General features: G+C 41.0%; 1 protein-coding gene across 5 annotated transcripts in view; it reads right to left on the bottom strand.

Annotated features, from left to right (window-relative positions):
• Window positions 1-18,464, bottom strand: part of LOC111251640 (uncharacterized) — a 327,887-nt gene that overhangs the window by 14,975 nt on the left and 294,448 nt on the right. The gene's annotated exons all lie outside the window — the stretch shown is intronic.

The following is an 18,464-nucleotide window of genomic DNA, read 5'->3' as shown; positions in this document are numbered from 1 at the left end:
TGAAGAAAGCTATGGGGTAGGTAGGTAGGTAGGTAGATAGAACTTCAAAAGGTCCTTCAACATTCAAAGAGAACAAACTTCTATTAGCTTTTTGCGGTAGGATGCTCCATTTTCGGACTTCTCTCATATTAGGTACGCGGCTGCGGTATGACTACAATGTTAAAAATGTTGATAATTGAACTTGATGAGTTCCTCGGATGCCACTTGCCAACAAGCTACATGTACAAAATCCGTAAACCAACGTTGTGTTATTAAACATGGCAACAAGGACAGGATCTTTGGTTTTATATATGATGCTAAAATTTCGAGCTAGAATCTATCATATTTGGTAAAAAGCTCTTCTGTATTTTTTAATCGTCTGCTATGGCATTCCATTATTCTGATGTCTTCCGCTGGGTTATACCTACCCAGATATCAGACGACAGCTTTCACATTTGCAATTTGGAGGTAAACAATTGTCTATTGGCTTTTGGTAGTGAGATAAAGACGACGCGTCGCCTATCGTTCCGGCAAGTTGGGTCGAGAACTTGTTCCTATCAAAATAGCTATTGTGTTTCTTTAAACAAATCTCAATTGGGATGCGAGGAAAGTGACAAAGTCCCTAAACACACGGTTGAAAAGAGATTTTTCTGATCATTAGGATGTTGAGAGCTATTTAATGAGTCTAAAAACATGAAAAATATTTAAACTACGTTCCGCTAGCAAACGAAAGGATAAAGTATTTAGTTAAAGGGTTTGGTTAATCACGGATTGAGGATAATCAGAGATTACTGAACTTAGAAGTAAGTACGTCATTTACTGGTGACCATCGGTATTCAGTGATTCATTTTTTGTTTTCCTGAAATGTCTACGCTGATGCAATCGATGAGGACAGAAACCTCGTTACTGCTGTAATTATTTTAGGAATAAGAGTTCGACGATTGAACACTATTAACCGAACAGGACGTTTCAAGTAGAAGGACGACTTTTTGTAATCATGGCAGATTTTAGGGCGAGCAAATAAGGCACTATTTGTTCTCAGTATGGAAATGTTCGAAGCAGGTGTGACGAAATAACATTAAAATGGAAAAGAGGAGTACAAGAAATTTCCTGTTTCATTAAATGAGACCAGTACGTATAGAACCACATGTGACGTATCCAAAAGTTTACAATTTATGCTACTAGTTACACAAAACCTTCCTAACTAATGGAATTGTAAAATTTTGACATAATCAAAATTTATCTGAAATATCAGAGATTTATCTACGTAGAATGAATGCTTTAGAGCCAGTGGACTTCTGCTTACAGCTAAATTGAGTGTTTGGTTTATTAACCAGCCTAGTGGATAGCGTCTTTATCTGCCAATCTATATAATCTATATAATCCATCTATATAATGTAATGCTTAACGACAATGCCGGACGTAGAACTAGAAACGTATCAGTAGCTCTGATTCACTGAGAAGTCGCAACCGCCGTATAACATAAATACTGAGCGGTCTACTAAGCTAACCAGTAACTTCAGGTGGAAAGGTGACTGACTGATCATCAGGACTCCGCAGCTTCAATGACATTGAAACGCTTTGGGTGCTTATAGTACACTGTTCGTCTTTTTTTATTATTAATACTTTAGAAGTGAAATCGGTACTCCGTACTAAGGCTTCCACATGAAATGTAGTCTATAGGATCAGCTATAGTAATAATATAGCTATTCTATAGTATCGTATTGCGCCGTAAATTGGTACATTGTCGCAGAATTGTTTTGAATTTTAGCGCCACTCACAAAATTCGATGAGAGAAGAGAAGGGAAACAGTTGTCTACCATATTTAAAGGCTATTGTTTGACCCCTTGCTTAATTTAATTGCAAGTTTCAGAAGTTAGAAATCTCAAAAGCGTATTTAATGATGGCTTTTAAGTTAAGGCACAGGACTCAGTACCATTTAGAATCGAGAGCAAATTGATTCAACACTGTGGTTGATTGCACGGTTAGGACGTGTTTTGCTCGCCTTTGAAGCATAATTTCAGCATCGAAAACAATGTGCGGGTCAAGCCTTTGACCATTCAGAACCCATATATGAGCCTTCGCCAGACTGCAGAAAACGCAAAAGCATATAAATGGACTGCTCAAGGACGTCTAACAAGCAGCGATTACGTCAACTGGGCAGGCATCTGGGTATTCAGCCGATTACTATATGAGTTACATGGTTGATCATCTTCCGAAATTGAAAAATGACAACCCTTTTCCTGTAAAAATACTGTAAAAAACTTCCAATAGTGAAAAATGTTGGGAAATAACGTAGCTATGCCCATAAGATAAGAGCTAAAGTATCTCCAGATGGTGATGCTGTGAATTCGAAAAGATTATCAGATAACTTTCTTCGAATGACCAAAGTGTTATTTCAGCTGAATACTTGGCCACTTAAGGCAGTATATCTTGTCATAAAGCATCCGGGGAGATGTGAGAGACAAGAGGGGAGTGATGTTTCATTTTGACAACATTGGGTCTCACACATTCTTATTAACCCACCGAAAACTGAACTACCTCAGTCGAGATGTTACATTTTACCTAGCCCGACGTCTCTCTTGATTTTCTATCTTAAAGGGGTATTGATTCATATTAACCAACTTGTTGCCATAGAAAGCTGCTTGGACGAGGGTCATCGCTGGCAACAAGCATTATATCATTGACTTAAATTGTCCGGGCAAACAACTATTTCCAAATCAAATTCCACTGCCGAACAATTGCCGTTGCTATACTAAAATAAATACATATTGTGAGTTGTGTTAAAAAAGAGGTTTATTGGAAAAAAGAGAAAAACTGGATTTAATATATTTTACATTTTGTTGTTGTTGTTATCGCCGTTGTTATGCCTCTCGTAACATTCTCTCTGTCTATGTGTTTGTCATTTTTTCGGTGTGCCATTCATTAATTTCACGTGCTTCCTCAGTGTCTTCACGAAGCTGTATTATCAATGGACATTACATACGCTCCTTATCTCTGTCCTGCGTACTCTTTGCGCTCACTTTCGTCATCAGCATTATGGATGCGTGAACATTCGTGTCTCTTTGAACAACCGGTACACACGCAACTTGTAGCCAGCCACGAAAAAGCAGTCGTTAATTTATTTATATCGTTCCGTCTATGTTTTATTTACGTATCGCATTCGCCTATCGTATATTTGACGGTCTCAAGTGTTCTTCAGTTAGGTTTTACCTATTAGGTTTACCGTTATTACTGATATCTAGTTATTAACTTCGTCAGCTCTGTGACATTATATTTTCTATCAACACCTCAGTATGATTGTTCCATACACTATAATCGGTATAATAGCTATAGTAATAAATAATTGTTATTATATCATTCATCTCGTACACACTTCGCTATCAATATTGTTAGTACTGCTGCTACTAGCAGTATTAGTAATATATCGTTATTAGTGCTTTTGATCTTCGATTCGGGTTAGGTTTTTTTTTTATTTCTGTATTCATTCGACTCCCTGGGTTCGCTGTACCCATAGGCCCGCTCGAACTTAGGATTACCGTACCATGAGAGTCGCGTCTTGTGTACAGATGTGTGCAGAGGGATGCGTGTTTTTGCGTTCATTTTACGTGTAACAACATGCGTATTGTCATAAGGTTTATATAAATGATCCTTTTGTTGGCCTTTGTTTTTGGGTTCTTTACTATTGAATGGTGACTTGAGACTGCCAATAAGACCGTTTATCCGGTTCTAGCCTGATTTTAACAGTATGGCCAAGGTAATATGTGGGTCTGCAGTGGCATTTTCTGTCGCCCTTTGTCTGCTTTTCTTGCTACTGACATCACAAATTGTTCTATTTCCTGCAGAGTATGATACACTAGTCGACATCGTTAACATTGTTAATAGCTTAATTGTATAATAATCTAGTTTATCAATATTATCATTGTTGCTGCTGGTAAAAGCCTTATGACGATGACCTCTAGTTGGGCCTGAAAAAACTTTGCCTTTGGATACAGCTACCGGTTTCCACGGAATGCTGAAAGAAGGTAACCTATAGTCCTACATGACACCGATCCGTCCACATCATTATTACATAGCATAAACGAGGCCATTACGACCGTGCGTGTGTCTTTGTTGGATGCTTTTTAACCTGATCTATGGATCCATTTACGCGTTTTAAGTTAGAAAAAAAAAATTCGTTTGTTCTGATAGAAACGTTGCAAGTAGATACCTTATCTTCTTTTGCTGTCAACAGTTTTATTGATTTGTCCTGAAGAGTCTATCTAGCATCAGGCCATGCAACACTGTTTCATCACAGAAAACGTACCCATGAAGCACTTAGCTTTGACTTACTTTTGCCGCTTTCTCCGCTCCGAACACTATATTATTATTATTATTATTGTTATATTCGTACGTATGGATAAGTGATGTAGGTGTGTTTCTTCGTTGCGGAAAACTATTGCTGCATAGGCTTCATTTTTATTCGACACCATTTACAATTATCCAACATGGCTTAACAATCTTCTTGCTACCGAGCAGCGGCAGACGACTTCTGGCATCGCAATATGAGGAGAGCAAGCAAAATATTATTCCACTATGAATGATTTCCATTGGGTTTTCAGTCAAAGTTATTGGCTTATGACTGTTTTTCGCAGGGAACGCAACCAATCTGTAGAAGTCGCTTGTACATCGCTCTGATAACAAATAACCAGCCAGTAAAAAACTGACATTTAAGTACGCTCATGTATCATATAACGAATGTGCGTGCGTGTATGTGTATGTGTATGTGTATGTGTGTTAACTTTTATGCAGCGGCGTTACTGGGCAAAGTAGTAGGGTAAGAGTTAAATACCTGAATGTTACCAACTTGGCGTACGGCCTTACGTTGTGAATCAATGCACGCGTTTGTATGCCCCTGGTTGTCTGTATGTAGGTAATGTGTATGTTCGTTGCTGACGGATGAGCACGTGCGTTGTAAAAGTGTATTTAGGGGCGAATAATACTGTTTCGCTGTAGAGTATTGCTACCTGCTGGAAGATCTGGTATATCATTAAATAACTAAGAAATTTATCGCTTTCAGACATTTTCCAGCTTCTGCTCCGGGGAACTGACCTGTATCTCTTAGGTACCAACCTTATTTTGCTGGCAAACTCCGGACTCTCAGACAAGTTACGTGTCACAAGTTCTTTCCACACCATCTTCTCCTAGACCAGGTTTCGTATCTTTTTTTTGGTCTTAGGTAAATGTTTGTGTACATATTTAATATCAGTTTTCTTCACTTAAATTACTTAATAAACTTACCTAAATTGCTCGATTTTTTCCTACAATAATGGTTGATCACATTATTGCCCCTGGCTATTTCGCATTGGGTCGGTGCTGTCTGAACCTGTTTATTTTTAGCGTTATCTATCCACGAGGCTGTTGAAGCTTAGAAATTGGGATCTTAACGTATCGTCATCAAGGATTTTAACATTGTTTTCAAAGCTGGCTGGATACAGGTGGTTGCTTATAAAAACAAGCTAAATTAGCTATATATATTTGATTCAAAAAGAGCAAGCGATTACTTGTACAGATGAGAAAAACACACCGTGAACGCGCGTTTTGAGGATGATAGAACTCTAGGATCTTATAACAGTTCCCATTAGTACGTACGGTTATCAGAAGATTATCATCGCTGTTTAGGAACACTTTCTCGCATCAATTTATCAAACGTAGCATTATCGCCATTTACTCTTTAGAACGAATATTACTCTTCTCTATTACATTGCATGTCATTATCGAGATTAATAATAGATGACCAAAGTGTATTTTCGTGTCATCACATACTTTTGACCCGCTATAGTTATCTCATTTTATACGCATGTAATCAATGAAGAGTCTACTACCGTTTGCGCTGATTTTTCTCGATAAGGGACTGTAACGGCCACATTTTCGAGTGGTCGCATCGATTTTGTCGCAGTTATCGAGAGTCGTGCACCTCGTACTAGCGCCACCACTCATCCTGGTCGGCCATTGTGGACCGCTTAAAAAATTTCTATAAAAAATAACGTGTTATTGCGCTCCCGGTGTATGACAGCGGTGACCGCACGTTCTAGTATCGTGAGGTAACGCTGATATTTCACTCAAGTCAGCAGCAGCAGCAGCAGCAGCTGAGCAGAATACCGCCGGCGGAGATGGTATTGAACAACATTTTACTACCCATAGTCAACTTTTTGACGGAAATTAAGATGAGTCCTTTCGTTTGTAATACCTGTAATAGTTGTAAATAACTACCATTTCGACTGCTGCGTGCTAATGACTAACGTATTACGTCTGTGTATTTTTGTTCATCTTTTATTATTTAATTATCGCTTTATCATTAATGTTAATCAGCCAGTAAAAAATCGGAACTTCAATAGACGGCGATAACCGTTGAGGGTAATTAGAAATAGCGTCCGATCGGAAGATAGAAGTAAGACACTCAGTACCGTGATTCTAAATCATTTTCGCTGACAATTATACAAGCGGATCAAGTGTTTTTAAAGTCAACGATTTTGACAGATATATGTAATAAGGCATATATATATATATATATATATAATAAGGCATGCGTAAGCGTGTCAGCTTTTTTTGGTGGTCGTAACACACTTGACCTAGCGCTTCATCGGAATAACTGAAACTTAATGGTTGAACTCAAATGAACCTAAATTAACAACGCTAACCTAACCTAACCTAACCAATATGAACAACTAAAAAAGACGGGAAGACAAATTGAAAAGATAAAGTACTTTATTTTCCATCTTTTATACAATAAGTTGTCCAGAAATAAAAAAAAGAAAGCGATACTATTGTCTAGCAGCGTATAGTGTACGAAAGCAATTGCTGTCATATTTAACTAATATACGACCACGGCGATTAGTAATGACAATGAGAATAAGAAATAAATGAAGGTGCTCCCAATTACCGAAAAAAAAAAACGAGATAAACTGTGTGACAAATAGAGACATGTTTTTCATTTTTGCCGCGTGTTGTCATTGACTGTTTTTCCGTAGTTTTTTTTTTTTTTTTTGTTTTTCCCATTATCGAATGTTATCGATTCATTTACTTTGATATCCGTGTTAACGAATTGAGCATAGCGAAGAACAATACACAAAATAGGTAGGTAATAACAAATACGCTAGAATGTATCGGTAGAAACAAAGCAGCTTTCCTTTTCTTATGTATTATATAGAATGTTGCGCTGTTCAGGTATGGACGCGTGATCTAATTGCATTCACACTGATCGATGTTATTTTTTGCGCCTTGCCTTGCTTTTGTCTCATAATAATGAAAAATAATCTTTGTTATTAAGGTTTATGGTAACATTAAAATAGAATCTGTATTGAAAATCGATTTGTGACAATTTTCACGTCTCTACTTTTCTTTTTTTGGCCCTAGAAAAATCATCAAAATCAAAATAAACAAAGCTACTTGTCTACCACTCGATTCTTCATTATATACGCCAATATATTAAGGCTTTTTGACAGGCACAAGCCTAGGCCTTGGTGCTGCGGTGACGCATTCTATCAACTGATATCATAGCACATCTACTGATGGTAGGCAATTCTTGCCGAGGACAATTTGGGAGTTTGAAAACATGCGCGGCTTTTCGAATGGCGACCTTCGTAACAGAATTATGTGTGGTAGCAATTAAGTACTGGAGGTAGATCGCGGTCGAACGTTTTTCTCGTGGATCGTTACATTGGTGCTTTTCTTTTAGTATATTTTAGCTTTTTCCTATTCATTCACATAATGACAGATACTCGGTGAAAAATTTATTAGGTATACATATTTATGTGTGTATATCTCAAGTCACACTAGATCGCACTGTTTTCAAAAAACACAGTCGGAACACAGAATTACGGTTACTTTCCTTGGGTTGGCGGGCGACGTACCTCTTCATATATATATATATATATATGAATTTTTCTTTATTACCCTAATTAAGCCGAGAGTTGTTCCTTCGTCCGTGTCCTACATTCATCCGTAGTTTCAATATTATATTTTTCTATTACTAACATTATGATCATCATCATCATCAGTACATTCATGTTTTTTTGTTATTATCAACTAATTATTACCATCACCGGTGGTTATTGGATTCCATTTGTTAATCGTCATTGTCAGTAAATCTACTACACCAGCAATGTCAACAGTATCTTAACATTATTGTTGTCATGACGTGATCGTATACTACACTTCCAACCATTCAACTTCTATTTTATAACATCAGTTCTACTTATTATGATACATTCTCATCGTGCCTAAGTACACCTATCTATTATTTATATCCCGCTCCCACCGGCTATTTACCAGCGTCTGGCGACCAAAGAGGCCGAAGTTGGACACTGCTGTGACCGCAGCAGGACGGGCCTAAAAACAAGTCGAAATCATGTTGCAAACAAAGCCAGAGCCTTCGATCGTTGGCGCACGGTGATAGCTGGCTGTGCGTGACGGTTTCAGTACGACTGGACGCGCGATGTCCACCGCTATGATTTGTAGGTGCAAAGCGGCGAACAGGGGAAGGTCTTTGAAATATGTGCCGTTATATTATGTTTCTGTTTCATCGCTGTTTGTGTTTCAAAATTCAAACACATTTCATTGATACAATATCTATCTTTCATCCTATATTATTGACCTTCATGCTTCCGTCAGTTTTATGTAAACGTGTCTACTATGGGGACATGCTCGTCTGTCTGTCCATGTGTGCCAACTCGTTCGTATATGTGTAACTATGTATCACACACACACACACACACACACACACACACCCACCCATATATATATATATATATATATATATATATATCAGTTTACATTTTTAGGAAAGAACAAATCTGCTATTATATCAGAGCCTCTGCCGGCAGTAAAGACAAGAAATACAATGTTACTGCCCCGCAGCATAATTATCTCGCGCATCATCAGTACAGGGTACATGGCATTCTTCAGTTGTCACCAATCCCATTTAACATAACAGCGTTACAACACCCAGGCATCATTGTTTCATTATGGTATTGCGTCGTGGAAGTTGGATAGAGAAGGATGTGATGAGACATGATTTTCTTGCTTTTAACTCATCATTTTTCTTCGCCACGCCTTTGAAAAAAAACCAAAATAACACAGAAAGTACTGTCATAAAACTAACCCCCATCACGGTCGTCACAAATGACATATACCTCAAGAGCCTAATAACTGTTTCTTAAAGAAAACATCAGACACTGCATCCTGGTCACTTGGTTTAACCGATGTGAACAAGCAGTCTCCAGTATTACCAGTACAATATCATATACCAGTAAGCAATAAAACGGTATTATTGTTTTTCGGCGGCATGATAGTCTGCTACATAATCGCTAGGGGTTGGCCTTTTTTTACGGAAGAAGATTAACCAGCTGATCGATCCGATACTCAAAAATCAGCTGCATTAGCATCTGTCCTCAAAACGTATTCTAATAACAATACCGTAACACATTACCTCAGCATCAAGTGATAAGCCTTTTCCATCTAGAAAAAGCCCGTTTCATCAATGTATCTTTGATGCCGTTTTTAGCGAAGCACAACCTATTAAAACCATTTGAAAGGCTGTAACAGACCAATGTCAACCAGCGTTAACCGTAACGGACAGGCAGTAGACGGCCTACAACTGCCGTAGCCGTATTGCAGATGGAAGACAGAATCGGTGGGTGAGAATAAATTGAAAGGATTGACGAAGAGTGACGCTAACCTGACGTCACCCGAATTCCCATATATTCAACAGAACCTGACAACTGAAAGTGTTTGTCTCGAAGTAGAAATTTCCTGTTTCAGCCGTTGTTGCAGGCGCTGTCGATTTAAGTTGAGTCCATTCCAAGTCAATCAGATAGATAACCTTTGCAAACAAGCAAAGCGTTAATGGGCTCATTATTATTGTTATAAAAATGCTTTCGAAATATTCGCATGTTCAATTGATTTTAGTTAACTTTCAAGGATATTTGCACAGTTCGTCGTTATCAACTTTTTCTGCTACGAGATGTTTATTGTTGTGATACCTTATCGTAGTGTAACTATTATGACGTTGGAAGAGAAAAGGCGCAATATTAGACGAGATGCATTGAGATTGGCTTCGTTTGGAACAAAACCGTTTCTAAGTAACTACCACGCGCAAGAAAGTTACTTTTATTACGCGACTCGTTTAACTTACAACAGTTATCTCAGCTATCGTTTTCCCTATTCCTATTTAGCCTTTCGCCTGTCCTAAACTCTGACTCGCTCTCGATTAGCGTTTAATGAACACGAGTAAATGCGTGTGAATAATTCTGCCGGTGTTGAGCAGACGGTCTATGACGTAAAAATGATTGACTCCAGATGACCGAGGTGGATCTCAGAGGCAGAAAAATTATCACAAATTGAAAGTCTAAAGCTTAGAGTCACAGGGCAAAACGGAGAGCAAGAACTAAACGTATGATGACGTGTATGAAGCGTTGATAACAAATATGAGGTGAGTCGTATCATCACATTGGAAAATGACCCAGAAGTCATTCCCATTTTCGATGTAAAAAAACGCTCTTGATAGATATTTACTCTAATTATTACTGCTATTTTTCTCGTCGTCGTCGTCGTCGTCGTCGTCGTCGTCGTCGTCGTCGTCGTCGTCGTCGTCGTCGTCGTCGTCGTCGTCGTCGTCGTCGTCGTCGTCGTCGTCGCCGTCGTCGTCGTCGTCGCCGTTCGTCGTCGTCGTCGTCGTCGTCGTCGTCGTCGTCGTCGTCGTCGTCGTCGTCGTCGTCGTCGTCGTCGTCGTCGTCGTCGTCGTCGTCGTCGTCGTCGTCGTCGTCGTCGTCGTCGTCGTCGTCGTCGTCGTCGTCGTCGTCGTCGTCGTCGTCGTCGTCGTCGTCGTCGTCGTCGTCGTCGTCGTCGTCGTCGTCGTCGTCGTCGTCGTCGTCGTCGTCGTCGTCGTCGTCGTCGTCGTCGTCGTCGTCGTCGTCGTCGTCGTCGTCGTCGTCGTCGTCGTCTAGTAAAATTGCCGTTAGCATCGATCCGTTCCGAATGTGTTACATACACGCTTCATGCAAGCGACTGAATGTGTGTTTGTATCTTTATAAATCTGCTGTGTGTATACACCAATCGCCTACCCTCTCTTGTTTGTTTTATACCACCTTTTTGTTCCCTGTGTGTGTGTGTGTTCCATGGGCGTCTTTTGGGTCTGTTTCCGTTTTCATTATGTGTCAGTGTTGCCATTATCACTAATTACGTTGTATAATTATTGATTTGTGCTTGACACATCGCTGACAACATTGTTATTGAGATTGTTTTTATAATTATTATTGTGTCACGTCAGCACATCTTCTATTGTATATATAAACGTGAGCAGCTGACATCCGTGCTTCTATACACGGAAACGCCGTTCAATAATAATAATAATCGCTATTGTTGAAGGGAGACAACTCATTTTCGCGTGCCGCCCTCTCTCAGTCAATGTATAATCAATGCGGTACGAATACAACAATAGTGATAGCAATAAATAATCATTATAATAATTATTATTATAATAAGTGGAAATAATTGGCAATTCTTATTATCTATCTGCGTATCTGTCTCGCTATTCACTTCCTTTTCCTTGCAGCTCTCCGTGTTTAGTTATGTATTTACTCTGTGTGCTCTCTTTCGTCAATAGAAACAACTCATGGTGAAAATATCGTATTGCAGGTTTGATTATTACAAGATTGATTCTGTTTATTATTTCTCATCCGTTAATTGATACGGTCCTCAACCCTTCGCTACGCAGTATCACTTCTTCAAGGGTCGTTGTCATCATCATCCCGGCCACCATGATTATCATCGTAACAGTCTCCCGTCGTCTGCTCTCTTATTACCTTCATCATCAAACAAATGTTCTATACCGCTCTCCTTGGCGCTCGCGTATTTGTCTCATTCTCCTTTTTTCCCCCTGGCTCCTTCTATCTCCCCGCACTACCTGTCCCCTCGTTCCGCCTTTCAAACAGCTCGGCGTCTCAGATTTATGTTAACAATGGTTACCGATTACATCGATTGCCAGTCGTTACGTTCCGATGTTTCCATCATCATTTTTTGTTTCTATAATTTTTTTTCCCGCCGTCATTAATCGCAACCCGAGCGCCGCTGGTCGGAAAGGAGCAAATGAATGGACGAACGAACGAAGCTGGACGGGAAGGATGGGCCGGGGAGGCGTTTGTTTTTAGTGCTTGCTTATTGTGGTTTTTGCTTATTTTCACTGTTGTCCCCATTGTTTTTTCTTCCTCTGATTGTTATCGTTATTGGTTTGGTAGAAGCAACAGCAGCACCAGCAACATCATCAACGAAAAGAGTTTGGAATGCCAGTTCTGTAGGTGATAATCATGAACATTTTTAGTAGTAACTGCTGCCGTTGTTACTGATGCCGATGCTGCTGCTACTTTTTCCGTTTTTCTCTGATTACTACAATTATTGCGGCAAGCGTACGAAGATTCAGCGCTCGGCTGCGGGCTTCACTCCTGTCCAAGGTTACAGGTAGCAAATGGTGACCTAAACAGTAGCAGTAATAATAGTAATAGCGGCAGTAATTGTTGTTTTTCTGTCGGTGAGTAGGGAGAAGGTAAGCGAGGCAGCCTGGCTGGTTGAGCATTATCTGAGCGCCAATAGGGTTCCTTCTTGTAGGGCGGTACGTAGTATGACGGCTACCGAACTCAACGCTAATAATGACCACGATGCATGGCCCACTGATCTGCCCGCGCCGGACGAACAGTCGACCTTGTTACATTGGATCTTATATAGCGAATGTATGAGTTTTCGGGCGGTCGCGGTCATATGCTCGACGATGAAGCGGACCTCGTCGCGACATCCTGCATCTGTAGAGGCAGCCTGTAGACAGCGTTCGAGCCGTTCCATAGAGCTGTAACATGAACGAAACGCACAAGACGACCAACCGCCCCAAACGGAAGGGGCCGGCAGAACACGAAAGATCAAATATTAGCCAGCGTATTCGATACTATGATGTTAGATGTTCTTCGGTATTCATGGCTATCGAATAATGATACATGTCCTTGTTGATATTATTATATAGTATACATAGATATGCATGCAGGTTTGATATAGGTAAACGCAGATATTTACTAACATATACCAATTACTAGTTAGCGTCAGCTTCTACGGCCTTCTAACTGGTAATAACTGCTTTAGCAGACTTACGGCTACTGTAACCCTTTTGCTGAATAAACATATAGCTATTGAAGTTATTTTGGAGCCATAGGCTTGTCGAAACTTCACGATAAATCTTGCCACTGTCAAAGGGCCTATAAACTTGACGATGTACTTTTATATAAGTCAGATCATATATATATATATATTATTTACACTGTATTCATACATATTTTGTTGTACTTGTGCTTAATTGACAGCGACTCCCTTTCATTGTCTCGTTATCAACCACAAGCCGTCCGGATTACTTTAGTAATTATTTCCCACACCCACATATATATTTATATGGGTGTTCGGAATGAGATACGTTTTGGCCGACTGTTTATTGCAGGAATTGTTTCTTCACTACTTTAGGCACTTAAGGAAAGCTAGTTTTTTTCCAGATCGAAACCCCGATCTTATTATAGGTAGATCGGGTGGATCTTCAAATATTAGTGACTCGTTCGGTGCAAGGACACCAGCTACTAGCCAATGTCCTTGCACCGAACGAGTTCCTGTTGATATTTCAATATTAATCTTTTTTTGGCTGACACAATTTATTAATTACGCCGTGCCCCATTGCGCGTTCTGAAAAATCCCGTGAGACGTAGCAAACAAATGCAAGGAAGTTCTGCATTTAAGGGGGTCGAAAATGCATCGAAATGCAAAAAAACATTTCTGCTTATCTTAGATTTAAGAATTGATAGCTATTCTTTGATAGAGTCGCTATCAGCCGGCTTGGATAAATAAGTTTTAGAAGTTAGTTAATTCAACTGGTTTGTCCCCTCTATTGCCTTGCGACATTTTCACCAGTTTAGCCCTTTGGATGTTTAACGTGCTATCAGCTCAAAAGTTCAAACCAGTGGGCTTTTTTTGTAGCTGATGTGTTCAAATAAGATTAGACCTCCGATATCGCTTTACATCAGATACTATTAACACGTTCTTTGCAAGCAAAAAAAAAACTTACGATAAGTATGCCCCAGTACTGAAGCCGTGATCGAGGCAAATCGACAATACGATTAGTTTACATTGGCTAAACATACTTTTGAGGGATACTGTTGTCAGCATATGCGAAAAATTGCGCCCATACAATTTTTCGATTTTTTTTTTGTTAAATTCAGCTTATAAACATCAATTTATCCGGGGCACTCTAAATATTATCAATTTTTAGATGAAATAGAAAGCACTCAATACTAGTAGCTGTTCTGTATCACCTCGATTTCGAACAGCTTCTAATAAAAAAAAAAGGTATTAAAAAGAGGTGGAAAAAAAGTAGAGATGGATTTAAGATATTTGTTTTACTAGGTTTGAACTACAATGTAAGAACCATCAATTACTTTTCTCCCACGCGTTTTATTTGTTGCGTCGTAAACCAGGTAAGAGAGGACGTTAAGTAAAATATCATAGTATCTTGTTTATTTGATCACACTTGTATATATGTATGTATGTATAATAATATGATAACGATTGAAAAAAATCGAAATTATAAATGTATTTACTCTGTATTTTTACTGTGCTAAAACAGCTATTTTTTTTTATAACAAATGGAATATCATGCTGAAGACGGGAAAATCAAAATAAAACACAGATCATTCATAGTGCATATTGGTGCTATGTAACATGACGATGGAGTAAAACTGTTCCATATAAAATTAGAGGTACGTGAGCAAAACAGCCAATAGGAGATGTATCTGGTCAAGCTGGGACTTATGTCCTGAACGCAGTTGTTTGTTGTGGGCCTTTCTCATTTTTCCACCTTGTCCTCGTGTAGTATTTCTGTCCCCTAGTCGATTTCAGGTTACGAGCGAGACTTGCACAGGCCTGACTAACCATCACAATCCACCCAATATCCGTGAAGCCTTCGAACGATTGGAACACGCATTACAGATGTGCAGGCTTAGTTGAGTGACTGCTCCCTGGAGCGGACTCGAATGCACCTCTGCTACCCTGTCCTGCACTATCGTCTATTTTGTCGACGCACAGGACAAAGGTGGGCCGCCACAAAATGGGAAGGATATGGAAGACACGCAGCCGGCGTAGCGTGAAGATGGTGATCGCGGTGCTGGTGATGGCATGGCGAGCCAAACAAGCAAGTCAGCCAACGGAGATGAGGTCGGAGAAATTGTTGTCGCTGTTCGCTTCCAGCGAAAAGCGCCAGTAGGGGATGAACGAGTAGAAGCCGTACTTGCAGTAATAGTACCGTGTCTGCAGCACGAGACATAGTAGGGGTGTAGAGGAAGTAGAAGACGGCTCAAACGGAAAAAAGCCAGCTGCAGCGACGCAAAAAGACAAAAGTGCGCGCGAGCGAAAGCGCAAGAACAGACACATGAAATTTATTGTGGCTTCCTCGTGTGCCTACATTGACGCTTTTCTGGGAACGTGTGGCTAGCTTCGATCTGTATGCAGTTCCCATTTACCCCTACGACTACGAACCACCCCTCTCTGCTTCCTTTGACTTCGCGTTCACCCTTCTACCCAACCATCTGATTGCGAGACCACAGCAGCAGGCAAGGCGTTCGAGCCACTCACCCAGGCAGCCAGCCAGCTACTGCCTATGTCATTTGGTCCTACGCAAAAGTTAGGGCAAATGGGTAAGCACAGTCTGAATTGCGGGACGCTCTGTCGCATGGAGAAAATCAACTTGCCAACGCATTAGGACTTTTGCGTAATCTAAGATAGCCTTTTGTAGTGAGGCAAGAATAAAAGAATGGATAAACCCTATGGCGGCTCGAAGTTGTTTTCTCTATCCTCTTTTCTCACTTTTCGTTCAGCGATTTTCTTTTTTCTTCGGGCGACATCGCATTCGCTGTGGCTACTTTGCTATTGCCGATTTAAAATTGGGCTTACAAAATCAAGAAATGGACGTTGGTAGCCGACACCCTTGGCGTCGTCGTCGACGGGTACGCGGCTACAACGTACTCGGCGCTAGCGTAGGCGCTAAATCTTACGACTGTCTCGGCATCATCACCAGCAAGCGGGAAAACGGGTTATTCTGTTGCTTTCTATAGTAGTCCCTTCTAAGCACTTCTAGCTCTATCCCTCCACCCTTACTTCGCTCTATTTTATACTGTGAGATGACAGGAAGACGAACGTTGGTGGCTGTTGTATTCGATATAATGAGACATAAATCTTACGCGCGTATCGTATCACGTTTATGCATCATCGACACGTACACACGCCGAACGTACATATATGTATGTTTGTGAGGCCATGTGTTTCATTAGCGGCCGTAGCCACCGCATGAACTTTGCCCGGGGTGGCGTAGCTGGTACTGCTGCTAGCGTCAGCATGGTTTTATTAGTGGGGTGCCGACGCAAGTAGTGAGACAGGCATCAAGTTGATTGAGGCTCAAATTTGATCTGACAGTGTTCGCTATGGTGGTAGCAGCAGTGTAGACGGCAGCTTCTGTCGCTGCCCGCGGCACCGTTTTTCGTCCTGCCAGAAAAGGGAGAAGGAAGATAACGGGCGCAACAGAGAATACGATGAAGGGGGCGACGACGGGCATGAAGAGCTCGGATAGTGCGAAGGGGAGCAAAGGCGACTTCTAAGAGGGTTGCTAGTTGGCTGGCTAAGTGCTAGCAGCAGCGAGGTTCGCAGCAGCATCTTTCCGATGCGCGAGCAGTGAAGCGAACGTATCGTGTATCGTATGCGCCTACACCACGGACTTGATAACGCCCAGAGTTCTTGCTCGACTGAATAGGAGTTGTCGGTCGGTCGGTCGGTCGGTCGGTCGGTCGCTGCCCGTTGGCTTTAAGGCAAGCTCAGCTGCCTGTCGTTTGCTTGTCGGAGCGCCCTTTCGGTTGTAAGCCTCCCGCTTGGATGTAGCGTGCCGAAGGCAAAAGAGAAACTGATTTTAGACTATACAGTGGCAGCTGAAGCAATAACAGCACGCTAGTACTATCGCAGCCCCTTGGTGGCCTAGATTGCTGCGAGCCGAGAGGCCCCGGACAAGTTTGCCTGTTCACCGGGTTCAGTTGTCAAAGAAAAGGCGAAAACGTCCGCAGGCCAGCCTGTAGCCAAGTCAAGTTATTTGGTAATGACGATTTGTTCAAGCCGCTTTTTTACCATATGATGTCGATATATTTCCAGCTTCGCTCCCACCCATTTCGCCAACATTCACTCAAAAAAAAAAAAAAGCCTCCTAACTTGTTTTTCCACATCCCACAGTTACGCTGGTACATAATTATTTCGAGCTTTAATAGAAAAGTTAGTCAGCAGTTCTCTTTTTCTTTCTCGCCATACTCATTTATTTTAGCCGTCATCTTGTAAAGGTGCGCAAATTGCGAAGCATATTGTACAGTAACCATATTTGGACGTCGTTGATTTATAATGGCAATTTTTGTCAACGATAACTTCTACGCTCTTTCAACGTTACGGATGCGTGGAAAACGGGCAACGAGGGTGGGCTGGTTGGTGGCAAGCTTTTTAGACGGGCCCAGTGGCTCGGTCCCAAAACCAGAGATGTCTCAAAGGAGAAGTGAAGAGGGCTGAACTGGTTACTACATAACGAAGTAGGTCTTCTGAGCTCATGGTGCTCCTTTGCTTCTTGTCAGCTATGTTTCTAGCGGCTTACCAACACCGTGTCACTGCCATCGTTTGGTGGCCGTAGCAGTTATCAAGTAGCGCTAATAGTAAACGCAGGGGCTCAGTACGGTGGCGGAGAGCACGGAGCGGTCGCCTTGAGACCTCTAGGACACCAACACTACCATAGGATTATATCTAGTAAAACTTAAAGAAGATTCCTTATATTTGTTTACATACGCGATATCGGCGGTTTCTTAGGAAGTGTGCCTTCGTTCGTTCTCTCTCTCCTCAGAAACAAGCTCAGACCGTCTGGAGTCTTAGCTTACATTTCACCGATACTAAATAACGTCATAGAACGGAAATCCCCGTAATGATTTAATGGCATGGTATTTGCAATGTGTATGTTGAAAAAAATTGGGAATAGGCACAACTAATTTTGTATCGGAAGCCTCCCGTCTGATGTAAGGGATAATGGCGGGGCTGAATGTAAAGTCTGAAGCATTTTGTGGGAGGTAAAGGGGACAACCGGCTTTCATGTAGACCTCGTAAGCAACCTGCAAATCAAGTTGCCTACCTGCATCTCCATTGATACATACAGATATATATGAACACTCACCGTATGAATGATTGCTTCATAAGGTTTAGGTGGCATGGGTCACCCAATCACCCATTTGGCAGCTATCATTTGTAACGTGGATTCGAGGGTTCAAGATCTTTTGTCCGTTAAGTTTGCAGCTTCCTTTAATGTGTAACCGGCTCAAGTAGAGCATAGAGGACACGTGGGCAATATCGGCTCTTAT

This window comes from Varroa destructor, unplaced genomic scaffold (assembly GCF_002443255.2).
Source record: "Varroa destructor unplaced genomic scaffold, Vdes_3.0 BEIS01000005.1, whole genome shotgun sequence".
Lineage (NCBI taxonomy): Eukaryota > Metazoa > Arthropoda > Arachnida > Mesostigmata > Varroidae > Varroa > Varroa destructor.
This window is presented reverse-complemented; position numbering and strand designations above follow the sequence as displayed.